Source organism: Mus musculus, chromosome 5 (assembly GCF_000001635.26).
Source record: "Mus musculus strain C57BL/6J chromosome 5, GRCm38.p6 C57BL/6J".
Lineage (NCBI taxonomy): Eukaryota > Metazoa > Chordata > Mammalia > Rodentia > Muridae > Mus > Mus musculus.
Window position 1 is genome coordinate 105,713,336 of NC_000071.6, and position 19,865 is coordinate 105,733,200.

The following is a 19,865-nucleotide window of genomic DNA, read 5'->3' on the forward strand; positions in this document are numbered from 1 at the left end:
ACATCCTCAGATCTGTACCGTCACTGGCTTGGAGCTCCTCTAGTCGGCATTTTTATCTCTGCTTGGGGCATCCTTATTCAGTTGAATTATACTTAGGCACACATCCTCTGAAACAGAAGAAAGTGGAAGCGTTTCAGAAGATCTCTGCACTAGACAAGTTCAGAATCCATTACAAGGATGTCCCAGGACACATTTTTGTCTTGTAAGTCTCAGTCACCGACACACACACACACACACCAGTGGCTAGTGGACTGTCCTGGAACTTTACTTTTTTCCCTGGGAAGAGAATCTATGTGTTCATCTGCAGGTTGTAACCTTAAACCTTAGCAGTGATATCACAGCGTGAACGGAACCAATCCTTCCCGAGTAGAATAACTTTAAATGTCTATTCTTCTTGAGACAGTCTCATGTAAGTCCATCTGGCCCCCAAATCATAATGTAGCTGAGGCTAATCTTGAGGGTTGTAAAAGGTTTTTAATTTTATGTGTATAAGTGTTTTGCTTGCATGCATGTCTGTATGCCACACGCATGCCTGGTGTCCTGAGGTCAGAAGAGGGCAAGAAAGCATTGGGTCCCTTGGAATTGGAACAACAGAGGGTTGTGAGCTGCTAACTGGGTACGAGGACTTGAACCTGGGTCCGCCAGAAGGACCATCTCTTCTGCCCTAACCTTGAACTTTGAAACTTGGGATTTTCTGCCTTGCTTAGTTTCAGGTGTGTGCTGCTAACACACCTTGTTTCCATGGCTTGGGAGTATTGGGGGTCAGGGGGATGGCTCTAGCCAATCAAGCTTTAAATTTCCAGTGTTTTAAGGGTTTTAGAATGGCTGCATTTAAAAGTCCCTCGGCAAATGCTTACAACAGTATGGATTTGGCGTGGATGTTTTTCCTTCTCTCATTATGGAACAAGTTTGTGGTATCAGAAGAGTAGGTACATTCTTCACACGCAGGAAGTGTCTTTGCAGTGGTTTGGGACATTGTGAACTAAAAAGTTGTACGAGACATGTTCTTTGTTTTTTGGGAGGGTTGCTCTGTAACAGCCTTGGCTGGCCTTGAACTCACTGAGATCTGCCTGGCTCTGCCTCCCAAGTAATGCTGGGATCAAAGGCATGCACTACTACTGCCTGGCTCTCCTTACCCCCTCAAGATGCCTTCATCAAGTTCCTTATAAAGTGAAATTGTGTAAAGTGAAGAGAGAAGGCACCCCAGGCACCCAGTCTGGAAGCACCCAGAGGGAATGCGATTGCAGCTTGCCTGGTGCCCGCTGTGGTGGGGAGCGCTTTATTACTGCCTTAGCTCATTTATTCTGCACAGAATTCTGCACAGCAGACCTGTTTTGTAGCAGGGAAACCAAGGTCAGTCTTCCATCAGCTGCTCCGCCCAGTCACCAAGGACAGCCGAGTAATTCAAGGTCACATAGTCTGGATTATAGTTAAGTGAAAGAGGGGTGATTTGAACCTAAGCAGGCTAGCTTCAGGATCCCGGCTAATGTAAAAGCAATGCTGGGATCAAAGGCATGCACCACTACTGCTTGACTACTGCTTGGCTCTCCCTACCCCCTCAAGATGCCTTCATCAATCTCCTTATAAAGTGAAATTGTGTAAAGTGAAGAGAGAAGGCACCCCGGGCACCCAGTCTGGAAGCACCCATACTTCTACATTTGCTTTGTTTGTTTGCTTGTTTGTTTAATTTGGCCTTTTTTTTTTTTTAAACAGATCTCCCTCAGGCTCAGCTGCCCTTGAACCCACAGTGATTCGGCTGTGTCTGCCTCCCAAGTACTGGGATTGCAGGTGTGGGGATACCGTGCTTGGCCTGCAGATCTGTTCTAGACATTTCCTTAACTTTCCATATCACTACAGTCTTGAGATCAACATCAGAGTTCCACTGGAAACAAAGAAAATCCTATGCCTCTGCTCATGAGCTTCCCGTAACCGGCACGAGCAAATGAAGCATAGAACAGAGAGCCCAACTCCAGCCTTCCTGGAGCCATGTTCCAGACAGTGGACTGACCAGTCTGAGACTGTACCGAGAGCCTGTTGCTGTGACAACCCTCATCCCTGCCACCAAATTCTTTTCAGGAACACAAAACCTGCCTTGTTTTACCTGTCCTTCACAGGCGTGCGCTTGGTGAGCTTCCAAAGTGTATTTTAAAATCGCCTCTTATAATCGATGTGAGCTGTGGGAAAGACCTGGGCTTTGGGGCTTAAAGAACGGGAGTTCTGAGCTCTCCGTGTCTTCTTCAGCCTGCACACCGTGTGACCTTGGCTTTCTTAAAACTTGCGGTTCCTCCCCTGTGCGAGGGGGAGGGGCCCATCTCTGCAGTAACTGGCTTGGCGAGGGTTAGGAGCTTCTACATGCAACAGTGTTTCATTAACAACAAAAGCCACATGTGATGGATAATGAGCTGCCCATCACAACCTTGCAGAGCCTGGGAATTCGTTTTCCATAGTGAGTGGGGAGGTGGGTAGGTGGGTAAGGCTGTGCTGGTCTGAACTCTTTCTTTCAGTCCCTTCTTACCTGTGTTAGTGTGGAGACCAGAGTGTGGGCGTTGACTCCATTTCTGGCCCCAACTCTTTTTTTCTTGGTTTCTCTCTCCTCCTCCTTTGGGCTGGCTTCCAGTTTCCCCACAAAGTGCTATTTGTTTTAAGGGTGAAGCAGGCGATTCTCTGGGCAGCAACACTGGCTGCAGGCAGTTACTGTAGATCATCGTGGAAAGCCAAGCTGGAGTGGGAGGGAGACTGAGGGGCTTGTGCCTAAAACTTGGTACATTGATTTTTTTTTTTTTTTTTTTTTTGAGGAAAGCAAGGAATGGCTTTTCAATAGAAATATTATGAAAGGCCCTTCACAGCAGAACAAAACTGAGTAAGGAGAAAGGGTTTTCAGAAGTCCCTGTTTATGACTTTAAATCCCTCTCCCTCCTCCTTTTCCTCCTTCCCTTCCTTTTTATTTTGAGAAAAGAGGACCCTTTTGAGTATCGCTCTGTCTACCATGCACTTCAGCAGGAGAGGAAGTACGTGGAGGTCCTATCATTGACCACAAGACAGTGACCACTTTAATAATGCATTTTGTCTAAACTCTCCAAGCTTTCCCCCCTCAGTCCTGAAGGCCATTGCCATCTCTGTCCCATATCAGAGATTCTAAAACTGGGGTTCGCACAAAGTAACATGTCAGCATTACCATGCTGGGCTGTAACTCAGTGAAACGTTCGACTCAAGTCTGGCACTCAAGGTGTGCAATTCTCTGTGTTCACCCTGCTTTAAGGGAGCAGCCAGCATGGGAGTAGCAGCCAGCATGAGAGTAGCTGTAGAGGATTTGGCACGTGGCAGCCCACAGTCTGTACTGCGTACTTGTATGAGCTGCGCTTTGGGGGCAGTTTCTCTAAGGGGGAGACTAATTTTGACTGCAAAGTCTAGGGGTGACTTGAGCAGGAGCTGACTGGTAAAGGAGATGGTGACAGGTAGTAAGAGAGGGAGGGACCTTGGGACAGCCTATAACTTGGTTCTGTGGCAGACTGGGGGTCAGAGGAGGTGTGGGGCATGTTTGGAGGGTCAACGCATCCTGCTGTGGAGTATGGGCTTTTGAACAAAAGGCATTCCATTCGAGGATGGAATCTTTTAGTTGTAAAAAATTAATTGTATTACTTATCAGAGATCATGGGTGCATGCATGGCATGTGCCAGCCACTGTCAGTGTGTTTGGGAAGCAGCCCTGTCCTTTTCCGGTGGTTCTTGGGGCTAAACTCAGGTCCTCAGGTTGGTGTGACAAGCATTTCCCTAGGTGGCTGAGTCACCTGACCATTTCTCTTCATTTTCTGAGACAGAGTTTTATGTAGCTCAGGCTGGCCTTGAAGGCCTTATTCTTCTGCTTCTGCCCCTCGTGTGCTGGGACTACAGGCCTGGACCATAACCCCCCCCACCCCCCCAACCGTAGGTTCTTGAGAAGGGAGAGAAAGCAGCAGTGTGTCTGCAGCATGGCCAGAGCAGCTGGGGGTGGGGTGGGGTGGGGGGCGTTCCTTAGGACCTGGGAATTATTTAAATGCACAGCTTCCACAAGCTCCCCTGCTGTCACTCCGAGGCAGCAGATCTGGGGTAAGGCCTGAGAAACTGTTCAAGGAGCCTGCGTGTGACTGTACACTCTGGCAAGGACTTTGGGACATTTAGGAGGAGAGTCTGGCTTACAGCCAATCTGCAGTTTGTATGGGAGATTTTTAAACTCTGAGAAGAGACCAGTCATCAGACCCTGCATGCATGCACTCACTCGCACGCAATCATGAGTGTGAGTGTATGCACACCAGTCTGAGGCCAACTGTCTGCCGGCGTGGTATTTCTCTCCATTGATCTCCACCTATCTTTTGAGATAGGGATTCTAAGTGGACTTGTTGCTCACAAATTGACTGGTTGTGCCAGAGATAGAGATTCTAAGTGGATTTGTTGCTCACAAATGCTCTGGTTGTGCCAGTGAATTCTGGGGAGCTAGCTGTCATGTCTGCTGCCTCCTGCTCCCCACCCCCGCCCCCAGATTACAGATGTGTGACTGTCTAGCTTGAGTGTGTATGTGTGTGTGTATGTATGCTGGGGAGCTGAAATGTAGCGCTCACACCTTGAACTACCTCCAGTCCCACAGTGTGTTTCTATTCCCTGTAAATAAGTGTAACTTCAGAGCATTGTCATTGGACATATGCTGTCTATGCCATCTCTCCACTTGTAGCTAGAGGAGTGCTCAGCTTGCTCTGCATTTCATACCATTGTGTAAAACTCTCCTCTTTCGTATATTAGAAGGAAATGGAAGATGGGGGTTTACTGTTGGCTGCCTGTCTCCCTTGACTATCACACTATATAATATGCCTTCTGGAGTCTTGCCTACATTACAGCCCTACTGTGCCACTAGCTGATAAAGGTCCACGGCAAAGTGACATGACTTCCTTTTAAAATGAAGATGTGAGTGTGTGGTTAGTGGTGAGGATAATTTATGTAAAACGGATGCAGTAGTTCCTGGCTCAGAGTTAGTTGTTGCTATCGTTATTTTTGTTGCTATCGTTATTGTCGTAACTGCAGCCCAGAGGCAGTCCTTCCATACTTCTGTCCCTGGCGAGATCTGTCCTTTTGAAAATAGCTGCCCAGACCACAGACAAGAGTCCCGAGAGTGACTGACGTATCAGGAAGTTTCAATTACGTAGGGTTCCTTCTTTTAAGGCTTTTTATTTTCTAGGAGCACGCCTTGCTTACATAAACAAGCTTGCTAGGATACAGCTGGAGCCTGTATCCTATAGCTGAAGCCCCTATCCTGGGGTGGGGAGGCTTTCCCCGCCCCTCCTTATTTCTCAGTTCATTCTTTAGACTCTTTGGAGCCCTGAGATGGTCACTTGTACATTTCCTGTGATCCACTGAGTAAAGGCCTTTACAAACCCTCCTCCCTCCCTTCTTTTCTTTCCTTTTTTGCTTTCTGTTCTCTCTCTCTCTCTTTCTTTTTTGGTTTTTCAAGACAGGGTTTCTCTGTATAGCCCTGGCTGTCCTGGAACTCACTCTGTAGACCAGGCTGGCCTCAAACTCAGGAATCTGCCTGCCTCTGCCTCCCAAGTGCTGGGATTAAAGGTGTGCACCACCTCTGCCCGGCTGTTCTTTCTTTCCTGACAGGGTCTCCCTGTGTAGCCCTGACTGATCAGAATCTGGCTATGTAGCCCAGATTGGCCTCAGACCCACAGAGGTCTTACCTCAGTCTCCTGAGTGCTGGGACTAAAGGCATCTCTATGACTGGCCCACTCTTCTCTTTTAAACTTTGTAGCAGCTGCTGACTTTTGAGGCAAGGTTGTAGCTCAGTCTGGCCTTGAACCTCTTTTGTAGCCAAGTGTATTGTTCAACTTCTTATCGCCTTACCTCTAAACTCCCCAGGTCTGGAGATTACAGATGAGGACCACCCAGCCCCGTTTATTCTCTCCTGGGGACGAGTCCAGCAGCCTCAGGCATGCTAGGCAGATAGGACACCAACTGAGAAATGATGCTAGCCATGACTTTTGAAGGATAATTATTTTTTTCTGAGAAGGTAAACAGTTCTGTCAAGGGAGAAGCTATTTTTCAGCATTAAAGACATTAGAAATGATAATTTATGCTTAAAATAACAAGGTTAGCCCAAATTTTAGTTCTCTTCTCCCTGTGTCTGCTGTTCTTCATCCCAGCACGTATCTGCAAACTTTTCTCACGACCTCCAGTCCCAGCCGTGTGTGTACTGAGCCAGAGTACAAACGGACCATCGGCTTTTCATTCAGGGGATGGCATTTGTCATGGAACTTTACTGATTAGTGGAATATCAGGATGTATTTGATGGTGATCAGCCTCGGGTCCTAGAGTTTCAAGCATATCCCCACTGTCTTGCCATCTTGGGGCTAGAGGCAGATACTGGGCATGGACACCTACAGGACCTCCTTTGAGAATTAAAAGGAGCACAGCACTGTAGCAGCTTGTTTATCTACCATCTCTGTTACTTTGACTGAGCCCTTTGCTCACCCTCATTTGCCCTTCCCGCACCTCTCAAATTAATGTTCTATGCAAATTTGATTATACCAATGTGAACAGTTTCTGTTACTTCTGAGTAGAGATTAAATGGTGTTTCTTCTGGCTCTTTTCCTCCCCTTGTTAGTAAAGGTATCGGCTCTCTGCCTCTAGGCTGCTTGGTTGCTCTGTGGTTCTTGGGGGCCACGGAAGTTGCAGTTGATCAGGGGTCCTGGCTTCTCAGGTCACTGTATCAACTGCTACTAAGATCTAAGTGCATGAAGTCTATCAGGTTAGTCAGCTCCCTGCAGTTGCGAGTTCAGCTGCCTCTGAGCCAGGCAGTTCTGCAGTCTGGAAATCTATGGTGCTGTCAGGTGGAGGAAGCAGTGGCTCTTCCTGGTTGGCCTTGCTGCAAATATCTGCACTTTCTTGTAGTTGCTCTTTTATTCTGTAACTTTTATCAGACTCTAGATTCCTGTTGTGCTGCTGCTCTCTCTGTAGTGTGGTGACCAGTGGCTACACTGTTGCCGTGGAAAGGAAGATCTGAGGATTTAGATGTACTCATAACCGTGACATCCGACCACTCTACTGGGGAAGGCACACGCTCAGGTGTCCTGCTGGTAATTTGTTAAAATGTAGATACTGTGGCCAGGCCTTTATTCTAACACCCTAGAGACAGACCAGCAGAGGCAGGAGGATCTCTGAGTGTTGGATGAGTGAACAACAGCCTGGTCTCCATAGTGAGTTCCAGGCTGCTGGAGTTACACAGTAAGACAAGAAAACAGCTACTGTAGCCAGCCAGGGTGCTGGAAGAATGTACTGGCAAGGACTTGGGGCAAACTAAATTTTTCTCTGTTTCCTGACAATTTATCGAGATAATTTTGTAGGGACTGGTGAAGGCAGGACATTACGTCATACATGTGTCATGATTGACATTTTCTTGAGCCAGAGTTAGTGTTTAAAACGTTTGACTATCAGGAGGGGCGAAGTGGCACATGTCTTTAATCTCACCACTCCGGAGGCAGAGGCAGGCAGTTCTCTGTAAGTTCAAGGCCAGTTTGGTTTACAGAGAGAGTCCTAGGACAGACACAGTTATACTGTGTCTTGAAAAAGAAAATAATGAACAAATAAACCATTGATCATTAGCTTCAAAAGTTTATAATGTAATTTCTGGATTTGGGGGGGCACTTTTTGTGGAAATGGAATGAAAATCGGACTATTTATCTGCACCACACATTTTTTATGACCTGTAGTTTTTGTTACATACAGTAGGTGATTAAGAGTGGGTGTTGCCAAGACTGTGTGCGCGCCTTATTCCCTGTTGATTTCTGCATTTTCTTACTCCTACCTCTTACGGGTGTTTGGCTACATCAGGTACTTGTGTGTGCACAAAGTCAGGCTTTTCCCTGCTGGGAATTGCTAAGTATCTGCTTCTGTAGCTGCCTCCAGTCCTAGGAACTGTGACCTTCCGGTCTCTGCCCCCTGAGCTGAGAGCATAGGGAAGCTCTGACTGCTTTATAAGAAAGTCATTTTAAGAGTATTATTGCCTTAGTAATAATCATGATATCTATTAGAATTGTTAGGGCAAATTACTTTTAAGCTGCTTGGGTTTCAAGTACATCACTTTAACCCCACCCCATTTCAACCCAGCACGTGTCTTAGTGACTAGATAAAATTATGCTTAGATGCTGCTCATGAGCACAGTCAACCATATCTACTGCTGGTACTATGTTGTGGGTAGTTTTCTTTGCCCGTGAAGGAGTGTGCTCCTGTCTTCTCTTTCTACCCAGCCTTGGCTCCAGGAGGTTTCACTCCACCACCACCAGCCCACTTCCGAGACCCTTAAATCATTGGATAACACACACACACACACACACACACACACACACACACACAGAGGAAATTCCTTTATAATTTGCCTTCTTGGCACAATTGTTGGACACAGGTGTCTACCACCTGGAAAAGCATGCCCTTGCCAATTTATTATCTCCGTCTCTCCACCTATCCTAAATGTAGTAGCTAGTCCCACTTAGCCCCTACCAAACATCCTTGGCCACCCCACCCGTAGCAGAGGTTGCAGGCCCTAGCCCTCCCAAGGTCTTACATGATTGTTCTGTTCTTTTCATTCCAAGCATGGCAGAAAAAGTCCCTCTCCTCCCCTGCGTCTGCCTTTTCCTCCTGGGACCTGGAAGTCCAACCTGTACCTTCTGCCTAACAATTTGCCCCCTGGTCTTTTTTACTGACAAATCAAGAACCAATTGGAGAACAGGATGTTAATATCCGAACCTCCCCTTAAACCACTATGAAAACTAAAATCAGTTGTCCTTTGTAAATGATTGTGCCTTATGGTTTACCAAAATTTGGGGAGACAGTGAGTAGTTGAGACACCATTACAAGTTAAGATGTATTTATTTGCACTTTGGTTTATGTTTGAGGTGAGGTCTTGCCCTGCAGCCCAGGCTGGTGAAACTTCGAGCAGCCCTGCTGACTTTGCCTCCCAAGTGCACCGCCAAGCCAACTGATGGATTATGTGTTAAAAATGAGGGTTTTTTTCCCCCTGAATAAAAGATACATACCCACAGACAAACTGTACCAAATCACTTCTATCCATTTAAAAGGAAAAATAGACCGCAAGTGAGTGTTTGCTCATTTACCTTCTGCCTTAGAACTCAACTCAACACTGAGTGTGTGTGCACACACACATATGCAGGCAAATGCTCATACACATAACATAAAAGTAGGTTAAAATCCGCACCTGTGCTGTGTTGCTTCTACTGAGCTCCGTGGTTATACCTGCCCCTGCGCCAGCAGTTGGGAGAATTCTGTGGCATAGGTTGGCCTGTTGGATGTATTATTATTATTTTTTTTTTTATTTTATTTTTTTGATGTGAGGAGGTTCATGACTCTTGTGTTTGGAAGCTGAGAGTACCCAGCTCGGACTCTTGACATTGTACTTCAGCTTTTGGGACCAGGGAAGCTGTGCTTTCCAGAGCAGCCTGGAGATTGGTCCAGATGGGATCCTATCCTGTCCTGCAGCCAGATCCTCTGAGAAGATGACCCGCCTGGAGCCCCGTGTTACATTTTGTCTCGAGAAGGGACACTCATTCTGGCTCTGGGAAGATGGTAATAGCTCTCTGGGGGCCATGCCAGTTGAATCAGCCAGTTGGCTCTCGAACGGCTTCCTTGAAAGCCATAGGCCGAGTTTTCGAGGCTCAGTGCCAGGGGCCACCTTTCCAGGCTGTGTTGCTGCGCGTGTTCCCCTGGAAGGGAGGGCTGAGTCAGGAACATCTATCTGCTGCGAAGGCTGTGGGTGGAGGGCATCTCGTAGGGAACCAGACAGCTTGTCAGCTTTCTTTCTCATGCCTGCATCCATCTGCAGACATACTGATACCCACACGGAGAGACCTTGCAGTAAGCAGTTTCAACCTTCAAAGCTGTGCCTCCCTTAAGTGAAGAGCGAGCAGCCATGTTTTGAGAGAAGATAACTTAATTTGGAGCCTTTAAAATGGCTTTTGCACAGTGTACTAGGTTGTGATACTGAGGGAGAAGAGCTTTCAAACACACACACACACACACACACACACACACACCTTCTAAAATCAATGTCTTGAGACTAAGGAAGCCCCCAAGCAGGTCCCCCTTATCCTCCAAAGTGCAGGGATATTACAGGACTCTGCTACCTCAAACTACTCCACTTTTAGTTTCTGCCTTCTCTTCTTGCCTCACTATAATTTCGGGGTTCCCCCTTTGGATAATAGTAAGAGGGGAAACAGTACTGTGATATACCTAAGGAGCTGAGGAGGAACGATGTGATATCAGGCCTGGTGCACATGGAGGGGAATGCATCACGTTAGTGAGTGTGGTATTCAGTGGAACTGTGTATCCTAGTGCATTGCTCAGGGCCAGGAAGAAATAAATAAGCATGGCTCACTGTTGACAGAGTCCCAGGTATCCTCCTGTCTGTGTTCCACAGGGCTGGCATGACAGCCTCATATCACCATACCTGGTACTTGACATGGGTACTGAGAACGCAGCTCAGTTGCTCAGACTTACGTGGTAATCACCGTACTGACCAAGATATCTTCCTAGCCTTTCTTTTTTTGTGTGTGGAACTTTTTAAAAAAGGATTTAAGATTTTTATTTCCTATGTGTGTATGTTTTGTCTACATGCATCTTTTTTTATGTATCATGTTCATGCCCAGTGCCCAAGAAGGCCAGAAGGGGGCATTGGAGCCCCTGGAGTTTCAGACAGGTGTGAGCTGCCATGTGATTGCTGGGAACTGAACCTGAGTCCATGCAAGAGCAGCCAGTGCTCTTAGCTGCCCAGCTGTCTCTCTGTTATTAGACGCGTTCTCACGACCGGCCAGGAAGAACACCACAGACCAGAATCTTCTGCGGCAAAGCTTTATTCTTACATCTTCAGGAAAAGAGAGCAAGAAGCAAGAGAGAGAAGCAAGAGAGAGAGAAAACGAAAACCCCGTCCCTCTTAAGGAGCATTCTCCTTCGCCTCGGACGTGTCACTCCTTGATTGGCTGCAGCCCATCGGCCGAGTTGACGTCACGGGGAAGGCAGAGCACAAGTAGTCATAAGATACCCTTGGCACATGCGCAGATTATTTGTTTACCACTTAGAACACAGGATGTCAGCGCCATCTTGTAACGGCGAATGTGGGGGCGGCTCCCAACATCTCCCCCTTTTTCTTTTAATAAGAGCAAATAGGCCACCCATATTAATGAGAGTGGAGATAGAGGTCAAATCCCCAGTGTGTAGGTAAAGGAGCCATGTACAGGATTAGCTCTTAGGCTTACAGGCTTTTACCCAGAGCAACCCTGACCTGCTCCCGTGTCGTTTTGCCTGGGGGAAGGGAACTAGGACACTGAACCTTCATGAAAGATGACATGTCTCCCTAGAATAGGCTCATATATGCCGCAGAGCCTTTCCATTGCAGTGCTTAGCCTTGCAACTCTCTCGGGCTGCTGAAGCACACTCACTCTATCTCGTGCAATGAGACTAGCCTCGTGAGATATAAGAGCTGAGTGGCCAGCGACCTATTGCCTAAGCATAGATATATCAGGGGAAGCTCCATGTTCTAGTCCTGCAAGCGCCTGGGCAATAACCACCTTGTCTCTCCTAGTTTAGGCCTTAAGCTTACAGACCAATCAAAGAAGCAACACTAATCCACAGCAAAGTGTATCTCCAAATAATATTAATCCCACCCATTTTTTAAAGAAAGAAAATGCTGAGGAGATCCAATTGGGTAATCCTTTGGTCAGGGACAGGTCCAAGCGCGTGGAGTTGACCTGAATGATGGCAAGCCTCGAAGGGTCTGTTCAAATTCAGCCATCCAATTCTGTAACATATACTGAAAAAGACTTTTTGACAAATTAGCTGCCCTAGTAAATTTAACATACTGAATGGAAATAACACACAATCCCGGAAACTTTTGTTCACATCCCTGCTGAGTTATTTGTCATAATACATCTAGTTGTATCTGGACAAGATCTATGAGTTGATTAACCAGCATGAGACCTCTCTGTATCTTGACATTAACTGAGGCCTGTTCATCTATGACTGTAGTCACTGAGGCTGACAAAGTGTTAATGGTGTCAGTCATCTGGACCTGTCCAGACAGAGCCAAGGCTGTCTGAATTAAGGCCAAACCCAGTTCCTAGTTAGTGGTAAAAAAGCAGGAGAATACTTGAGCATTATACATCACCGTCATTGGGAGTGGAAATGTCGACATTATCCCCCAACGCTGCTCTCTCTTTATTATTGACGCCCTGGACATCACCAAGACGAGGGACATTAGTATTCCCTTGGTCAGTCTGGATTTTTCGGGTGAGTCTTTCTGGTAACCAAAATGGGTTGTCTTCATTCTGTGGGAAAACACAGATAGCTCCCCTGGATCTTATCAAGATAGGATCCGGGCCATACCATTTATTATCAAGGACATTTTTCCATTTAACCATCTCATTGGGCCTATCTGGCTCTGAACAATGACGTTCAGCCGCAGTATGGCCATGAGCATCAATATTTAAAAAATTGAGTGTAAAGAGTGCCAAAGACACCGACACTCTTGGTGCTCGGGGTACAGTCTCCTCAAAAGTTCCCCTCTTCTGTTTTATAAGATAGGCTTTGAGGGTGCGATGCGCACGCTCAACAATACCCTGTCCTTGAGGGTTGTATGGAAGTCCAGTCAGGTGGGTCACGTCCATCTGACGGCAGAACTGTTGGAATTTTTGAGACGTATAAGCTGGTCCATTATCAGTCTTAAGGAGTCTGGGTTTCCCCCAAGCACTCCATGCCTCAAGACAATGTTGAATCACATGTGAGGCTTTTTCTCCAGTTAACGGAGAAGCAAACATGATGCCAGAACATGTGTCAATGGACACATGGAGATATTGAAGTTTTCCAAAGGAAGAAACATGTGTAACATCCATTTGCCAGACCTGTAGAGGTCGAATACCGCGTGGGTTAATTCCCACATGAGGAACTGGCAAGAACTCACAGCAGCTTTGACATTGAGTAACAATGTCACGGGCTTCTTTTCTTGTCAAGGAGAAACGACTGCGTAATGTTTCAGCCGTCACATGAAAATTGTTATGAAAATTTCTTGCAGCCTCTACCGGGGATGATAGGGCAGCAGCCACCACTTTAGTGGCCTTATCTGCCAAATCATTTCCCAGAGCCATGGGGCCAGGTAGGCCTGAATGGGCTCTAACATGAGTAATATAAACAGGAGATCTTCTAGATAACAAAACTAATTGTATCTGCTGAAAAATATTGGCAACTCTACTGGAAGGCTTAATCACTCCAGCCACTTCTAAAAGATTTACTGCATTAACCACATAATAGGAATCTGACACAATATTAAGGGGTTTTAAAAAGGTTTTTAAAACTTCTAAGACCACTAAACATTCTACCACTTGAGGTGAATTTTCATTATATTGTTTGGATACCACTTTACCATTAGCCACATAGGCACCTATGCCAGTTTTTGATCCATCAGTATATACCACAATCCCATTTTTAAGTGGGTTTCTTACTGTTATTTGTGGAAACACAACAGATTGATTTTGGGCAAACTGTAAGATTGGATGTTTTGGATAATGGTTATCTATTTTTCCTGAAAAGGAGGTAACTAAAACTGCCCAATCATTAGATGCGGCTGCCAAGGTTTGAACCTGTGCAGCGGTATAAGGTACAATTAAAAGATATGGACTTTGCCCAAAGTGGGTGATTGCTGCTTTTAGGCCTTTAAGGGCAAGCTGTGCAATTGCATCAGGATACCAATCTATTATTTTAGCTGGGGATACGTTTGGATGGATCCACAACAATGGCCCATTCTGCCACAAAACTGCAGTTGGCAATTGTGCTGTCTTAAAGACACACAAACTGAAAGGCTGCGAATCCTCAATACGTTGTAATTGTGCATTCTGTAAGGCCTTTTCCACTTTTTGTAAGGCCTGGTTAGCAGCTAGAGTAAGAGTCCTAGGGGAGGAGATATGAGGATCTCCTTCTAAAATACTAAACAAAGGCCTTAACTCAGCGGAAGGAATCTTTAAAAAAGGTCTGAGCCAATTAATATCTCCCAACAGCTTTTGAAAATCATTTAAGGTATGGAGGTGATCTCTTCTTATCTCTACCTTTTGGGGCACAATCTTATCTGGGGACACCACAGAGCCCAAGAATTGTCCTGTATCAGAAATTTGGACCTTTTCTGTGGCTATCTGTAAACCCCACTGACTTAAAGTTTTAAGTAGAAAAGGATATGCCTTTTGTAGCATGGTAAGGTCTTTATGGCACAGGAGGATGTCATCCATGTAAAGGAGCAAAATTAAAGAGGGGAATTGTTCCCTCATTGGCAAAAGAGCTTTTTGCACATAAAGCTGGCACATTGTAGGACTATTGGACATCCCCTGTGGTAAGACCTTCCATTGATACCTCTTATCAGGTTTAGCAGAATAAGCTCTCTGACCCGTTAACAAGTCAAAAGTCCAATCTCTCTGCTCTGGAGTTAAAGCAGCAGCGTTTGCTCGGGCCTGCGCCTGTGCCGCCTCCTGCCACAGAGCTCGCCATTCCACATATTTGGCCATACTAGGGAGAGCGGCTTTTGCAATCATTTGCCAGTCGGCAGGAGTTAGTGCCATGCTGGCAAGCCTGTCTAACTGCACCAAGGTAAAATTAGCATTGATTCCATATTTAATCTGCACATATTCTACCGGAGCGTGGACACGCCCACCCTCGGCTCCTTCAAAGACTGGAAATGCCTGTTGTATTTTCCTTTGTTCCTCTCGGGGAATGAATGAGTCTGCGCACTGCCTTTCTGCGCACTGCCTCTCTGCGCATTGCTGACGCACTACGGGCTGACGCACTACGCAGGGCGGGGACTCCGCATAGGGCGGGAGTGCACCTGGTAGCCGATTGCCCTGAGGCCAATTAGCAAACTGGCCTTCGCCAGCCGCTTTTGGCTTTTTCCTTAAATGACTAGTTAGCACTTTACTTGGCGGCTGGTATCCTTTTCTTTCATAATGAGCCGCTTTTTTCTCCCAGTCTGTTTCTTCAGAGCACAGGCTCCTTCTCCTAGAGACCTCCGCTAATTGATCTTTTTTCTTCTCCCTTTTTCCTCTTTTTCTTCTAATCTCTCTCCAGGTATTCCTACCTAACCTTAACTTTTCCTCGGGTTCAAGACCCTTGGAAAGGCCTGTATACTTACCGTTTCTCCTTGTTCCTACTCTCTCTCTCCGCTTTACTTCTGATAGACTGTCCTGAATTTCCTCTAGAATTTTTAGCCCTGCCTTAAGCACTATATAACATGTGAAAAGGAACAAAAGGGCTCCTAACACTAGAAAAAGTTCAAGGCCAAACATACCTGGTAAAGCCATTTCTCACTTCCGTTCCCCAGCTGATGAGTTCTGAATTCGGCAGTTGAATCCTTCTCAACAGTCTGCTTTACGGGAACCTTTATCACCGTCGTTCCCCAGCTGATGAGTTCTGAATTCGGCAGTTGAATCCTTCTCAACAGTCTGTGTTACGGGAACCTTTATCACCGTCGTTCCCCAGCTGATGAGTTCTGAATTCGGCAGTTGAATCCTTCTCAACAGTCTGTGTTACGGGAACCTTATAACCTTGATTCGCAGTTCTGGTTCTGGAATGAGGTATCCCTCCTGCGCCAGTCCGGAGTTTTTTCTCGTCCCGGATTTTCTCGTCCCGGAATTCGGCACCAATTGTTATTCGACGCGTTCTCACGACCGGCCAGGAAGAACACCACAGACCAGAATCTTCTGCGGCAAAGCTTTATTCTTACATCTTCAGGAAAAGAGAGCAAGAAGCAAGAGAGAGAAGCAAGAGAGAGAGAAAACGAAAACCCCGTCCCTCTTAAGGAGCATTCTCCTTCGCCTCGGACGTGTCACTCCTTGATTGGCTGCAGCCCATCGGCCGAGTTGACGTCACGGGGAAGGCAGAGCACAAGTAGTCATAAGATACCCTTGGCACATGCGCAGATTATTTGTTTACCACTTAGAACACAGGATGTCAGCGCCATCTTGTAACGGCGAATGTGGGGGCGGCTCCCAACATCTCTCTAGCCCCTCCTTGCCTTTTTCTAGGAGTTATACTTTTCCTTAAGAGTAAGGAACTCTTTCAATCCCAGCACTTGGAGACTGAGGCAGGCAGGCAGATCTGCAAGTTCTAGGCCAGCCTGATCTACATAGTGTGTCCCAAGCTAGCTAGCCATACAGTGTTTCTAAAAGTTTTATTTTTCTTCAGAGATTATCCTTCTGGACTCTTGGGGTTCTAATGAGTAACTGGAACAAAGGGATAGCAAAAGGTATTTTAAGAGTGGAATTATGTCCTTTGAAGCGGGTGATTATTGGCAGGTTAAAAACTGCAGGAAGTTTTGAGCTGAGGCTTTCCTTGGCTTTCCTTCTGATTGGGGACTTTGTGAGCCCTTTGGGAAGAAGCATTCCGTTTGTCAAAAGCATTGTTGGGTCCGGCCGTGGGATACTGGTGGGCAGAGCAGGACCTAAATGGATTCAGAGCCCTTCAGGAGATTTGTAGATAATTTGCAGACTAGGGTGAGGGTCACTGATTTTTGAGGCCTCTGCCCTATCTCTGCCAAACTTGAATTCATTTATGTCATCTACATACAGCTCAGGTCTGTGCCCCTCTATCTTGTGAAGGGGAAGGGTGGGGCCAGAGAGATGAGGATTGTGTTCTGTGTAGGTGTCTAGAATGTCCTTATTGCCAAGACTCCTGACTTTTAAAGATATGTTCCATTTCTTAGCCTGTGTCTGGAGGGTAGCAGCTACATGCTACGGACAGATGAATGTCAAGTAGGTGCTAACGAAGGAAATGGCCAATGGGGAATGGCCAGTCATTTTCCTGAAAACTTCAGGCAGGCATTTGTGTTTTTGCAAGCAGCATTTGCCTTCTTAAACCTGCCTTGTTAGACAGAAAGCAATCCGTGGGACAGATATTAGCTCGTTAGGTTCTGCACTGGACAGACTTTGTCCCTTGGCATTTGAGTGGCCATCAAAACCTGTTGAACTTTTGCTACTAAGTAACTCTGAAGAGGCTGACGGAGGCAGTACAGTTCCTGGATGAGTGCACCCCATGCCCCCCATTCCCCTTAGTCATCAAGGTCCTTGCAAAATCAGTTGGGTGAAAAACCCAGCTCCCTCACAGTGGGAGCCTGTAAATAACAGGACCATTCTGAGACAAGGGATGGATCCCAGATGGTCTCTGGCCTTGACTTCTCCCCTAGAACTCACTATTGTCCTAGGAATTCAGAACATAGAGGAAATGACCCAGATTTTATACTTAGCAAAAACCTGGATTCAGCTCTCCAGTGGACCACTCTGTAGCTGAGACATCGGGCCAGTTACTTAACTTCTTGACCCTGTTTCCTCATCTGGGAATATGGGAGCAAGGTTTTTATAGAGCTGTTGGGAAACCGCTAAGACCTAGCTGGTCTTAAGACTGAGGCGCTTAACACTGAATAGGACCTGAATTTGCAACAGTTTCCTCTTACTGTCAGAATTTAGCTTTTTAAAATATATATAGAATAATCATAGTTTGTTGTTTCTGTTCTGTTTAGAAACAAGAGCAACTTAATTAAACTAACAGGTTGATGCCACAAGGAGTCATCTGCTGTGTGATAGTTCCAGGTACAGGGGCAGGCACGTTGCAAACTCTGGCCAACTCTGGGAGTTGGTGAGATCTTGCCTTTGGTAGATTTTGAGCCACCTGTTTACTTTTTTACAAATTAAAAAAAGAATATTTATTTACATGTTTGTGGGCACTTGTGTGCTGCTGCAGTCATGGAGGTCAGAGGATAGATTGTGGGAATTGGCTTTCCCTTCTTCCACCATGTGGGTCCTCTGCTTGGTGACAAGTGCCTTTACTGCTGAGTCATCTCCCGCTGCGTGCCCCACCCCACCCCTCCTCGTGCGCCTTAGTTTAGTACTCTGAATTTACTTTTAAGTCGGTGCCAGCCTGTAAAGGCACTTGTCATCAAGCCCGACCACTTAAGTTAGAACCACAGAACCCATGAGGTGGAAGGAGAGAACTGACTTCAGCCGGTTGTCCTCTGACCACCACACATACACCGCGTTCCGCGTGCGCCGCCCACCTCCCCCGCCATAAATACATTGGAAAAAAAAAAGCAAAAAAGGAAAGTAAGTTGGACTTTGACCAAACTGAACGTCACCTCAGAACTTACAACTTTTCTGTGATTCATAATCATGTGGAAGAAAAGTTGAGGGTTTCCTTCTCGGGGAGGATTGGTATATGGTAAATGGGCTGGTGATCCCCTTGATCTGAATGGAGAGACCCTAGGAGGAACTCAATATTTGCAGGGTTCACCCCCACCCCCTTCCCCCATTTCGTGACAGCTCTATTGCGGTAGCTGTGCACACGCTTCTCTTTTGAGTCAGCTAGGCACAAGACAAGTAATTTCCTATCCTGAAGCTCCCTGCTGCGCGTGGATCTGCTGGGATGTGGCTGCTAACTTCCCAGATTTGCATACTCGCTGCCTCCTTTCCCTTGGCAAGGCTCTGGTCTTTATACCTTCCCGGAGGTGATTCTTCTCCTGGGAGGCGGAGGCAGGGTAGGGAGGTGAGGCAGCGGGGAGGCGAAGGCCAAGTGCCCGCTGCCCACCCCAGGGAGCCTGAGCGTGAAGTCTGCGCAGGGAGGTGCGTCCTGCAGCTGGGGCTGGACCTGCGGCCGGCAGGGGGAGGCCGGATCGGGGCAAGCGAGCCGGGTGGCCGCGGACCCCGGCGTGCAATCGCTGGCTGGATGGCTGCCTGTGCGAGTGCGAGCCGCTGCCCCTCGCTTGCTCGCTCCATCCGCGGCTGCTGGCTGTTCCACGGCCCCTCTGCCAACACACTCTCTCTCGCTCTCTTTGAAACAGGAAGTGCACTGCTGACTGCAACGTGCTGCCGGCTCCCAGGATGGAGGAGTGAAGTCTCGCGTCGCAGCGGTTCCAGCCCCCGGAGCCTGCCCGCAGCCGAGTCCTCGAGAGCGCCCTGAGGGAGCAGGGTGGCCACCTGGTCCAGGTGCGCGGGCTGGGGCGGGAAGGAGGGGTCGTTGCTCGCGGGGACTCTCTCTCTCGATCGCCTGTGCCTGCCACCATGTCCTCTTCCAGGAGTCTCCGTCACTTTGTCGCCACCGCCCAGGTGTTATGGGACAGGGCAGGAAGGTTCTGGCAGCGTGGTTTGGGGACCTCAGGGTATTCCCCTAGACTGGTGCTCTCCAGGCTGGGCTGCCCTGGGACTGTCTGGGCTGCCTCCTGGAGTCCCTAGCTGCCCTCACCACTCTTTCCAGCTGCTGCCCGGAGCAGCTGCTCTTTGTTCCTCACTCTTTGGCCTGAGGCTGTCTAAATACCGCTCTGGGAAGCTCGAGACTGTTGGGTGTTGCTGAAGTTGGTATGAGGGCGAAAGTGGAGCGAGAAGGAGGAAGCTGGTGAGCCCTGGGCGAAGCTTACAAAAGGCTTGACAGCAAGGCTGGGAAGCTAGCTAAGGAGCTGGGTTGCTTGTAGAGCCAGGCTATCACAAACTGAGGGAATTGGTGGTGCAGACATACACTCGGAAAGGTAGGGACCATGAATGAGAAAGCAACAGCAGAGAGTTCTGAGGTGTTTAGTCTGGTGTCTGGCTGGTGAACGCTGCTGTGGTTTCGCTGTGTGGAAACATGGTGCTTTATAAATACGAGCCAGACATTTTAAATTTATTAAACTCCAGTTGCCACCAAACTAAAATAGAGATGACTTTCCTGAGACTTACCAGGTAGACATGATTTCTTAACCATGCCTTGCTTGGTTCCAGGTGCTAGGAGGAGGAGGATAGATGCTCCAGGACAGGTGGACTTACAGTGTAGACTTCA

At 47.3% G+C, this 19,865-nt stretch overlaps 1 protein-coding gene across 8 annotated transcripts in view; it reads left to right on the forward strand.

Moving 5' to 3' along the window:
* Lrrc8d (leucine rich repeat containing 8D) overlaps positions 1–19,865 on the forward strand; it is a 115,253-nt gene that overhangs the window by 13,373 nt on the left and 82,015 nt on the right. For 4 of the 8 annotated variants that reach the window (NM_001122768.1, XM_006534894.4, XM_006534893.3 and 1 more), the window contains exon 2: positions 18,895–19,039. The gene's annotated coding sequence lies outside the window, so the exon portion shown is untranslated. Of the gene's footprint in view, positions 1–1,713; positions 2,126–18,583; positions 18,677–18,894; positions 19,040–19,865 lie in introns of those variants that run through there. The other 4 variants (XM_011249436.2, XM_030254406.1, XM_006534895.4 and 1 more) reach the window with 2 other exon arrangements.